Genomic DNA, 12,205 nt, shown 5'->3' with positions numbered 1-12,205 from the left:
GTAGATCCAGACTGCCATCTGGCACTCCTTCTGCCTAAAGAACTTCTTTGAACATTTCTTGTAGTGCTGATCTCCTAGAAAAAAAAAAAAAAAATTCCCTCGGCTTCTGTTTGTCTTAAAAAGTCTTCACATGGTCCTTTTTTTTTTCTTTAAGATATTTTTGATGGGTATAGAAATTTGGGTTGCCAAGATGTAGGCTTTTTTGTTTTGTCTTTTGGTACTTTACAGATGTTATTCCACTATTATCTTTGCTCCTCCATTTGTAATGTTTATTCTCCCTATGGCTGCCTTTAAGATATTCCTGTTTATCTTTGGTATTTCAGCAGCTTGGTTCTTGTGTTTATAGAATTGGAGGAGGGGTTCGCGTTTCTTGCTCTCTGAAATTGTTGGATTTGTATGTATTTCCTTATTTAATTTTTTTTTGTTTGTTTCCATTAATTTTGGATAATTCTCAGCAACTCTTCAAGTATTTTTTTTAAGTGGTGTTCTTTTTAAAGAATATTTATGTTTGGGGCGCCTGGGTGGCTCAGTCAGTTAAGTGTCCGACTTCGGCTCAGGCCATGATCTCACAGTGCGTGAGTTCGAGCCCCACTTTGGGCTCTGTGCGGACAGTTCAGAACCTGGAGCCTGCTTTGGATTATGTCTCCCTCTCTCTCTGCCCTTCCCCTGCTCATGCTCTGTCTCTCTCTGTCTCAAAAATAAGTAAAAACGTTAAAAAAGCATTTAAAAAAAAGAATATTTATGTCTTTATTTTGAGAGAGAGAGAGAGAAACCATGAGCTTTCACAAACACAGAGCATACCACAGAACACCCAAGAAGTATGGAACAATATCAGTAGCGTAACATACTTGTAATTGGAAATCCAAAAGGAAAAGAAAGAAAGTATTATCCAGAGAAAATACTGGAGGGGCGCCTGGGTGCCTCAGTCAGTTAAGTTTCCAACTCTTGATTTTGACTCAGGTCATGATCGCACGGTTCATGGGGTTCATGGGATCCAGCCCCACCTCGGGCTCCGGTCTGACAGCGTGGAGTCTGTTTGGGACTCTCTCTCTTCCTCCTGTCTCTCTGCACCTCCCCTTCATGGGGGAGGCAAAGGGACTGGAAATGAAGGGAAATGGAAATCAATCATGCTTACGTGATGAAACCTCATTAAAAATCCCCAAACTGTGGGGTGTGGAGATCCCCCAGGTTGGTGAACACATTCATGTACCAGGAGCGTGGCAAATCTCAACTCTGTGGGAATTGGGGACAGAAGCTCTGGTCCCTGTGGCCCTTCGAGACCTCATCCCATGTACTTCTTCATCTGGCTGTTCACATTTACCTGGGTCCTGGGGGCTTTGCTGCCCTCCCAACAACTTCTGTGTCAAAGGAGAGAAGGAGCAGAATAACGGACCTTACAGCCTACCAGTCCCCCAGTACAACCATCCCCCGCATGGCCGCACCACCAGTGGGGTCCTGTCTAGTCCCTCTTCTTTCTTACCAGTGCCTGGCGGAGGCCTGCAGAAAACAGATTGCGAGTGTGAACCCCCCTTGTATCTAGGCTCCTGGTTATTCGAACGGATGTGTTCACTCACACTCAACCTTTAAGAGCTCCTTTTAGCCACTTTGATGGTGGTCACCTGTCCCCCCCCCCCCCCCCCCCGTCCCATGCTCTGCAAAACACAAAACAGTTTAAGAGTCCTGCTCTCCTCAGGAGGGCTTGCTACTCTTTATAATTCAAGATAAGTTATTACTTTATAGATCATCTGGCTTCTCTCTCTTACTGATGGAAGCAATGCTCATTTCCAACTTTTTATATCGTAACTGGAAAAGAAACTCTCTGGCAGCATGGTAAGGACAAGATGAACACATCAGCTTCCTCTTTTGTTAAGACTTGAAACGGCTAACTGTATTCACAAAGGGACAAGAAAGCAAACGGACATTCTTGAGGAGTGACCATCTGAGGGTACTCTAAGTATCTGTGTGCGCAGACCCCAAAGTGAGCAAACTGTTTTGGAAACAAAGGAGTAACACTACCGTACGAGTACAAACAATAGCTTTCATGCATGGAACATACTGCCATGGGGAGTATAAATTAAATTGAAACCCACAACCCACAACTGTGATCATTCCCCAGCTTATTCCACAATCGTACGAAGGGCTGACCGGATGCAGAGTAACTTCTAGTAACTGCATTAAGTCTTTAGGACAGATTTTAAAACCGTATTACTGAGCGTTAGAGTTAAGTGTACAAAACTGAACCAACAGGCTTTGTGACAGGTTCCTTTCTCCACTCCGCAGCCACAAAGACAATCCTGGGAGTTCTGAGAGCACGCACAGCCTGCAGAACTTGACGGTGTTAATGATTCTGTCTTTTCCATTCTGGATGCGCCGGTAACCTTTGCTCTGACTGCCGCGTGCCAGGCAATCAGTGCCTCGCGAGGCAGAGCCAAATCACGCCGTTGGGGCGATACACACACGCCAAACTCAACGTGTGCGTGCCGCCCCCGTGTCTGGCTTTTCAATCACGCTGACTTGTGTGTATGAGATTTGTACTCCAGAGCGATCTAAGCAGGAGTGGTCCTGTCTCCACGCTCGTACAGAACTAAGTGACACACTGCTTCCAAGCCCCTGCTCTCACCTCCCACCAACACTGCCCACCGGGCCCTGTCGATTCCAAAGGGCAAGGGCCATGTGTGTGCACCCTCGTTTCACGGCACGCTGCCTGCCTACTGACAGTCCCCGAAGACATTTCCCACTAATGTTACATTCCCAAGGCCGAAGGAAGAGCCCAGGATTCCTCAACTCCCAACCTGTGACATTATCTTCTAGAGCTTTAGTGCGTTTTTATTATTCTTTAGCCGGTGGGAATACGAAGAACAGACGAAAATAAGACAAGAGTCCCTTTCCTCAAAAAATTAATGGTTTAGTGAGAGACCCAGGCATATAAATTAAGTTACAACCCAGTGTGACCAAGCCCTACGTTACAGGTATTTCTCACACCCGGGCAACTAAATTTAAACACAACTAGGATTCAGCAGCAGGGCGGTGGGGAGGAGGGAGCCCCGCATCACAGGCCTGTAGCGCCACGCCCGGCACGCAGGAGCCGCTACTCAACAAGCATTAGCGGATGAACAGAGGTCTTACTCCAGGTCCGTGGGAGGCATCGCATTATTTTTAAAAACTGCCAAGCAGCCGCAGCAAGCAAGCATCCAGGGAGCAACAGGAGACTCAGGTCTGCCGAATAACATGATGTACCTGAAACATGTGTCCCATACCTATTTTTGGAGGACATTCTGAGACACAGAGTGATCCTTTGCCCTTTGTGGGCTACATAAAGGCACCAAAAGACACTTCAGGTGGAAGCTGATATCTGGTTCGAACTGAGAAAGCAGAGGTCAGATGTCTAGGTTGAGATTTCTCCCCACCAACGCTTTCCCCATTGGCTCCTGTCTTGCAGCTTTCTCTGCCTCGGGGAGAAACCTCAAAGCCAGTATAGGTGACAAAAAGCAATTTATCGTAAGTGAGAATATAGAGAAGCAGAGTGGGGACCCTGGCAAAGAACAATCGCTAAGAAAAATCCTTAGGTCCCTCTCCTCTCTTTTCTCTCCTGGTTATTGTGGGGAAGAGTGATGAGTGCCCCCCCCCCCAAAAAAAGGGAAAAAAAAGTCTCTGTTCTAGAACCTTCCACCATTTAGTTCTATTTAGCTACACTTAGCTAAACTGATTCTTATGCTCTGTTTTATATCCTTCTTTAGTCTGGATTTTTTTTTTATTTAAATAAATTACTAAGTTCCTATTAGATATGAAATGTTTTTAAAGCATATACGTCTTGGGGCACCTGGGTGGCTCAGTCGATTGGGCGTCCGACTTCGGCATGCTCTCACGGTTCATGAGTTCGAGCCCTGCGTCGGGCCCTGTGCTGACAGCTCAGAGCCTGGAGCCTGCTTCAGATTCCGCATCTCCCTCTCTCTCTGCCCCTCCCCTGCTGGCGTGCTCGCTCCCTCTCTCTCTCTCTCTCTCTCTCAAGAATAAACATTAAAAAAATTAAAAATAAATAATTAAAATAAAATAAAAAATAAAATAAAATAAAATATGTCTTCTGTTTCCAAGTCCATAATGGCCCTGGCGTCCATACAACCAGATACTCAGTATATCTGAGAATATATTTTATATTGGAGCCTGCGCCTGTCTTCTATTTCTTTGTTGTGCGTACAAATTTATCCCCACGCATGTTACTACTCTAGGAACCTCGAAGATGCTTTCGCCAGACACTATTTTCCTTCCCTGTTTTGACCAGCCCAACAAAACCGGCTCTTTATTAAAATAAACTTTTGCTGGATGAATGGAACCTGGGAGATCTAGACTAACTTCTTCATTTTACAGTCAGAGAGCAAGACCAAGAGACCCCAACTCTCCCACATTGTGGACATTTGCCAAGGAAGAGGAGAAATTAGCTCAATCTCTGACTTTGCTGGTGCTCTGCCCACCGCATTCCCATTTGCAAGCCTTCCTCCTATAAGCCCCATCTGTAAATATACCAACAAGCCAAGGCTATTTCATTTCTGTGTTTTATCAGTCTATAAAGGCAGCAAGGCCGCAAAAATTCTCTGCCTTGGTATGCAAGTAAGCCTTGACTTCTCAGATGATGCTTCAACACAGTCCCTCTCCTTCCTGCTACCTTCCCAACACTGAACCACGCACCTGTTGCGAGTGGCCAACTCCAACCGTGAAAGGAAGAAGCTGGTCTTTCCAAGGCTCCATTTGTGGAAGATACTGTAGTATTTTTTCTAAACAGGGGGTTTTGTCTGGTCCCTCAACTCCTGACGCTCCCTTGTTGTTGATGCATAAAGCATCAGATGTCCTGATCTTATTCTGTTTTGTATTTTCGAAATACGTGAGCTTTTACAGTGGGACTGGCTTTTGGTTAACTATTCCAGAAACCCAGATATTTGTGTTCCATCCTACTTCCCAGGCCAGGGAAGCACTCTACCTACACCTCTACTGGGCATGATTCAGCATGACACCTTGGTAACTCAACTCCCATTTGACATCTGCCAGAAAGGTATTTGCAGGAGACTATGAGTATATACCCAGTCTCTAAGGACAAGCAGGGAAATGCTGTTGTGTGTGGGTACAGTAAGGAAAACTTCCCAGTTTAACAGGACCTTTGGGACAAGAGAAAGTGACCATCTCCTATTCCTCGATTTGGGATTACAGGTACCTTACTGTTGTTTCTTAGGCCCTAGCAATACTGAGTAAATCTCTCAATCAAAATGAGAAACTTGTAAGAACTAGGGTGTGTGTGTGTGTGTGTGTGTGTGTGTGTGTGTGTGTGTGTGTGTGTGGTGTTATTAGCTCTTTAAAGAAAATCATTTCAAAAGCTATTATAATTTGAATGGGACGACTGAAGAAAGAAAAACAAATCTACGTGAGAACTTCTCCTTAAGCTAGTCTAGGCTTCTCCTTAGGCTTCAAATCCCCAGAAATGACAAAAAAAAAAAAGGATATAGATTTAAAATATATGCAATAAGGGGCCCTTGGGTGGTTCAGTCAATTAAGAATCCTACTCTTGGTCATGGTCTCACGGCTCGTAAGATGGAGGTCAACTTGGGGCTCATGCACTGGCAGGGCAGAGCCTGCTTGGGATTCTCTCTCCCTCTGTCTCTCCCCCACTCATGCTCGTGCTCGCTCGCATGCTCTCTCTCAAAATAAATAAATAAACTTAAAAAAAAAAAAGTCCAACCATACCAAGTGTTGGTAGGAATACAGAGCGACTGGAACGCTCAAACCCTGAAGAAAACGTAAAATAACACCATCACTGTTGAAAACAGTTTGCCACATTCTTAGAAAGTTAAACACACACTCCTAGGTATTTATGCAAAAGAAATAAAAGCATAACACCCACATGCAGATTTGTACACGAATGTTCATACAGCTTTATTTGTAGTAGCCCAAATGATCCAAAAATGGAAACCACCCTAAATCCACAACAAGCAAATAGATAAATAAACTCTACTAATCAGCAGTAACACAGGATGATTCATGTAACAACATGGATGAATCTCAAGATAATTGTGCTGAATAAAAACCAGACCAGGGGCACCCAGGGGGCTCAGTCGGGTAAGTGTCCGACTTGATTTCGGCTCAGGTCATGATCTCACGGTTCTTGAGTCTGAGCCCCGCATCAGGCTCTGCGCTCTTTCTCCCTCTTTCTCTGTCCCTCCCCACCCCCACTCTCTGTCTCTCTCTCTCCCTCAAAAATAAACTTAAAAAATAAAAAAGACCGAAAAAAAGAGTGTATACTGTACGATTCCATTTACATAATTGTGATATTGTGATTTTTTTTTTAATTATTATTTTAGAGAGAGAGTACACAAGTGGGGGAGGAGGGCAGAGGGAGAATCTTTTTTTAAAAACATTTTTTTAGGGGCACCTGGGTGGCTCCGTCAGTTAAGCCTCCGACTTCGGCTCTGGTCATGATCTCACGGTTCATGAGTTTGAGCCCCATGTCGGGCTCTGTGCTGACGGCTCAGAGCCTGGAGCCTGCTTTGGATTCCGTGTCTCCCTCTCTCTCTCCCCCTCCCCCACCCACACCCTATTTCTCGCTCTCAAAAGTGAATAAACATTAAAAAAATTTTTAATAAATAAAATAAAAAATATATTTTTTAAGTTTATTTATTTTGAGGTGGGGAGGGGCAGAGAGAGAGAGGGAGAGAGAAACTCCCAAGCAGGCTCCATGCTGTCAGCACAGAGCCCCACATGGGGCTCCAACCCATGACCCTGGGATCAAAACCTGAGCCAAAAAGAAGAGTTGCATGCTTAAATGACTGAGCCACCCAGGGGCCTATGATACTGTGATTTATAGTAAGAGATCTGTATTTGGTTTTCATCCTCATTTCTGGTACAGAGCTCCCAAAATCCTTGGAATTTCCTAAGTGAGAAGAGCTAGAATTTTGATATTCATAACAAATCCCTCTCAACCTCGCCAGGTGACTTTGGGAAAGACACTCCTACTGTCAGAAGGGTGGGAGCCGGTTGCCAGGGAAACCAACCATGTGATTAGAGGGTTAGAACTTTCAGTCCCAGCCACCCTAGCTTTGGGGAGAAAGGAGAGGCTTGAGGTCAGTCACCAGGAGCCAGTGATTTAACCAACTATCCCTAGGTAATCAACCTCCATAAAGACCCAAAAGGACACGATCCAGCGACCTTCCAGGTCGGTGAGCCAGGATGCATTCATATACTGGCGAGTGGCACAGCCCAAACTCCATGAGGACAGAAGCTCCTGTGTTCTGCCAGGCCTGTGGCTGTTCAACCACATCCTTTAACATCTCTCATAATAAACTAGTCATCTACTAAGTGAACTGCTGTCCTGAGTTCTATAAGCCACTCAAGCTAATTAATAAAACCCAAGAAGTGGGGGCATGGGAACCCCCAATTTACAGCCAGTCGGTTGGAAGCACAGGGAACATTCTGGGCTTGAGACTGAAATTGGGCAGATGGGGGGAGCAGGGGGGGAAGTCTTGTGGGACAGAACCTTTAATCTGCGGGATCCGATGCGGTCTCCAGGGAAATAAATGAGTTAAACTGCAGGACACCCAGCTGCTGTGGTCAAATGGCCTGATGTGTGGAAAACCCACACGTCTATCGTCAGAAGTGAGGTGGTGCCGTGGTGAGGAATTTATAATACAGGAGACACACGGAGGAGTGTTCTTCCTTCACAATAACGTTCTAGGAAACGCAAGCTAATCTACAGTGACAGAAAGCAGATCAGTGGTGGCCTGGAGGCTGGGGACAGACGGGAGGGAGGGATGACCAGGGGCACGAGGAGAGTTGTGTGGGTAATGGTAGATTCACTTTCTTGCTGGGGATGGTGGTTTCATGGGTGTGTGTACATGTCAGAACTTATCAGACTGTACATTTTAAATGTGCATAGTTTACTGTATGTCAATTACGCCTCGATACAACCGTTTACAAAATGAATCAGTGGAGACGAACAAGAGATAAGGGCGGAAAACTAATTGGGAGATCACTGAATATTTCTTCACCGCTTAGGTTCTACCACGACGGCCTTGTAGAGACAACTCTATTGTTGGCCACAGACACAGGACTAAACATCACGGCAGAAGAAACAGACATAAGCGATAAATTTAGCAGGTAGGCCACCGCTCCAAGAGTATTTACAAAGGGCCGGTTAGTGGCATAATAAACAGAAATGAGCTCAGTTCCCTAAGGAAAGTTCTCCTCCTACAGAATTCCTTCACCTGAAGGGAATCTGCCTCACCAACCTCATCAGGGAGTGTGCCACAGTCTGAGCACGGCTGGCTCTCCTCCAGGGGCCTCTCTCTCCAGCACGGCCCAACAAGCCACACGAGCAGAAGCCCCAGTTCCTCAGGAGCGGAGAGGCCTGTGGGAGTCACTGAGACCCCACTACACCCAAGTCCTTAGTTAACACACAGCAGCCAGAACATCTGCCCGGTGGCCTGAAAGGCCCAGCTGAAGACGCCCTGAAAACCATAAAGCGGAACGCACACACTGGATACCATGCCTATTTTTTTTTTTTTAAGTTTATCAATTTATTTTCCGAGGGGGTGAGGGGCAGACAAAGAAGGAGACAGAGAATCCCAAGCAGGCTCCGCGCTCAGCACAGAGCCCGGGGTGAGGCGACCTCACAAACCATGAGATCATTCCCTGAGCCCTGAGATCAAGTGTCGGACGCTTAACCAGCTGAGCCACCCAGGCGCCCCTAGATATTGTTCCTCTTTAGCAAATAAATGCTCACTTGACCAACTAACTACCTTTAACCACCTCCTTTTTACTTTAATTGGACAGCAAGAGGAAGAAGCCATTTATCAGTACCACACTGTGGTCAACATGACGTGCTCATATGCTATTTAGCATGATACTATAACCTAAAACCCACATGAAGTATCTGTTACATTAATGCTCTTTTACTTTTTTTTAGTTTTATTTTTTATTTTTATTTTTTTTTCAATATATGAAGTTTATTGTCAAATTGGTTTCCATACAACACCCAGTGCTCATCCCAAAAGGTGCCCTCCTCGATACCCGTCACCCACCCTTCCCCCCTCCCACCCCCCATCAACCCTCAGTTTGTTCTCAGTTTTTAAGAGTCTCTTACGCTTTGGCTTTTTTAAACAAACCAAAATCGCCAGCTCCTTATTCAAGGTATAATCAACAGGCGACCTACACACATTTTATAAACACAATGTTAAAAAAGTTAAGCAAAATTAGCCTTGTTTTAATAACATAAAATACGTCAATAAACACTCAGAAGCTAAAACCATCAACAGCATTTTATCACTTGCCAAAGACATGACTTTCTGAACGGTGCTGATGTCAAAGAATTTTTTAAAACTCAAGAAGGGGGCGCCTGGGTGGCTCAGGTCATGATCTCATGGTTAGCTGAGTTCGAGCCCCACATCTGGCTCGCTCCCGTCAAGCCTGTCGGCACAGAGCCTGCTTCGGATCCTCTTCCCCCCTCTCTGCCCCTCCTCCACTTGAGCTCTCCTCAAAATAAGTAAGTATTTTTTTTTTAATTCAAGAAAAATTTTGAGGTACTCAGAATTTACCTGGTATCACCTGTGACCTCAAGGTTTAGATTTTTTTTTTGAGAGAGAGAGAGCACGTGTGTGCGTGTATGCTAGTTGGGGAGGGGCAGAGAGAGAGGGAGAGAGAAGCAAGAGCCTTGCCCATCCAGCACAATGCCCAACTCGGGGTTCGATCTCATGACCCTGAGATCATGACCTGAGCCAAAATCAAGAGTCGGATGCTTAACTGACCGAACCACCCAGGCACCTCTAGTTTTTGCTTCTAATGATCCAGTTAACCATAAATTTAAAGTCTCCTCAAAAATTAGCATCTCCTTTTTTGTTGTTGTTAAGAAACAAGTTATCACTTTTCTCTACCTTCCTCTTCTGCATGTGAGAATGACCTTCACCAAACAAATTTACAGAATCCAAACGAATTAAAACTTATGTTTTTAGAGGAAACAACAAATTATAAGCTACAAAATTAGGGAATTTGCCAATTGCACACATTGTCACCTTACCCCGAAACAGCAAGTTGAACCGTATGAAATTACCACTCTTGTTGGTCTAAAACAGCCAAAATGTTGGTAATTTCACATGAATGAACATAATAAAATGAGATAAAATTAAAATAGCAATAAAGCTATTTTCTACCAACTGTTCCTTAGCATACATGCTACTAAACATGAGTTCCTGTGTTTTTAGAAACAAAAGCATCCTGATGGCAGTATTTTTGGCAACTGGAAACTGCGCTCACGAAAGAAAATTAAGAACAATTAAATGGCTCTTTTAGTTAACTATTCCCAATTGTTTGGGCCATGAAAGCATTAAGAGAAATACGAGATAGTAGAATTTCTGAAATTTGCAACCTAGGTACCTGGTCTCCAACCATCAAATTTGGCATCCTATCAACTTCATTCTTTGGAACATATTCCAGCAAGTAAATCACGAGCGCCATCAAAAGGAGCAGGCAGGGTTTTGGGGCAACTTTATAAAAAGCCAACCAAAGAAACCAAGTCAAAAGGCTAATGGTAGTGAACCAGTTCAAGATGACAAATGGGAACATTTGCATATATAAGCATTTGTATGCATTATGTCATTTATGTCCCACTACCACTTTACAGGCTGGTACTGCGCCCAACTAAAAGAAAAAGAGATCAAGGCTTGAAAAGCAAGCAGAAGAATTTAAATTCAAAACCAAAAAGAAAGTAAAGAAAAAAAGATTCTGTCAGATGCCAGTCTTTTTTCTTTTTTTTAATTGAGCTATAACATTATATAGTTGACCCTTGGACGACACAGGTTTGAACTGCGCAGTTATACACGGTTTTGTTTGTTTATAAATATGGTATAGTGTTGTAAACGTATTTTCTCTCCTTATGATTTTCCTAGTAACACTGACTTTTCTCTTGCTTACTTTATTATAAGAATACAGTTACCTAATACATACAACATACAAAGTATGTGTTAATCAACTGTTTATGTTATCAGTAAGGCTTCCAACCAACAACAGGCTATTAGTAAAGTTTCTGGACAGTCAAAAGTTATATATGCAGATTTACTGTGTTGGGGGGTTGGCACCCCTAACCCCTGTGTTCAAGGGTCAACTGTATTAGTTTCAGGTGTACAACACAGTGATTTGAAATTTACATATACTGTAAAATAATCATCACAATAAGGTAACATCCATCGCCATATATAATTACAACATTTTTTTTCTTGTAATGGGGACTTTTAAGATCTACTCTGTTTTGACCACTTTCAAATATGCAATACAATATCATACCTATAGTCACCATGCTGTACATTACATTCCCAGGACTTATTTATTTTATATTTGGAAGTCTGCACCTTGTGAACCCTTTACCCATTTTTCCCCACCCTTGACCTTTCACCTCTGGCAACTACCAATCTGCTCTCTGCATCTATAACCCTGGTTGTTGTTTTTTTTTTATTTTTTAATATTTATTTTTGAGAGAGAGAGAAAGAGAAGGACAGAGAAGCATGAACGGGGGAGAGAGAGGGAGACACAGAATCTGAATGAAGCAGGCTCCAGGCCTTGAGCTGTCGGCACAGAGCCCAACACGGGGCTCGAACTCGTGAACTGGGAGATCATGACCTGAGCCAAAGTCGATGGTCAACCAACATGCCACCCAGGCGCCCGTTTTTGTTTTATAATTCCACATATAAGTGAAATCATACAGTATCTGTCTTTCTCTGATTTATCTCACTTAGCATAATGTCCTCCAGGTCCATTCATGTACTTAGAAATGGTAATGTTTTATTACCTGAATATTCCATTCTGGTTTCCATATACCACATCTTCTTTATCCATTCATCCACTGATGGTCACATAAGCTGTCTGCATATCTTGAACTATTGAAAATGCAATGACATGGGGGTACAGATATCTTTTCAAATTAGTGTTTTCGTTTTCGTCAGATAAATATTCAGAAGCGGAACTGCTGAATCATATGGGAGTTCTACTGGTAACTTTTTGAGGAACCTCCATACTGCTTTTCATAGTGGTTGCCCCAATTTACATTCCCACCAGCAGTGCACAAGAGTTCCTTCTTTTCTGTATCCTCATCTCATCCTGTCTTTCTGGTAACAGCCATTGTCATAGGTGTGAGGGGCTAGCTCAAAACGGTTTTGATACGCGTGATGATGATCGGTGA

General features: G+C 43.8%; 1 protein-coding gene across 6 annotated transcripts in view; it reads right to left on the bottom strand.

Annotated features, from left to right (window-relative positions):
* Nucleotides 1-12,205, bottom strand: part of WASF3 (WASP family member 3) — a 133,702-nt gene that overhangs the window by 55,821 nt on the left and 65,676 nt on the right. The window lies entirely within an intron of this gene.

The sequence above is a fragment of the Prionailurus viverrinus genome, chromosome A1 (genome assembly GCF_022837055.1).
Source record: "Prionailurus viverrinus isolate Anna chromosome A1, UM_Priviv_1.0, whole genome shotgun sequence".
In the NCBI taxonomy this organism is placed as follows: domain Eukaryota; kingdom Metazoa; phylum Chordata; class Mammalia; order Carnivora; family Felidae; genus Prionailurus; species Prionailurus viverrinus.
This window is presented reverse-complemented; position numbering and strand designations above follow the sequence as displayed.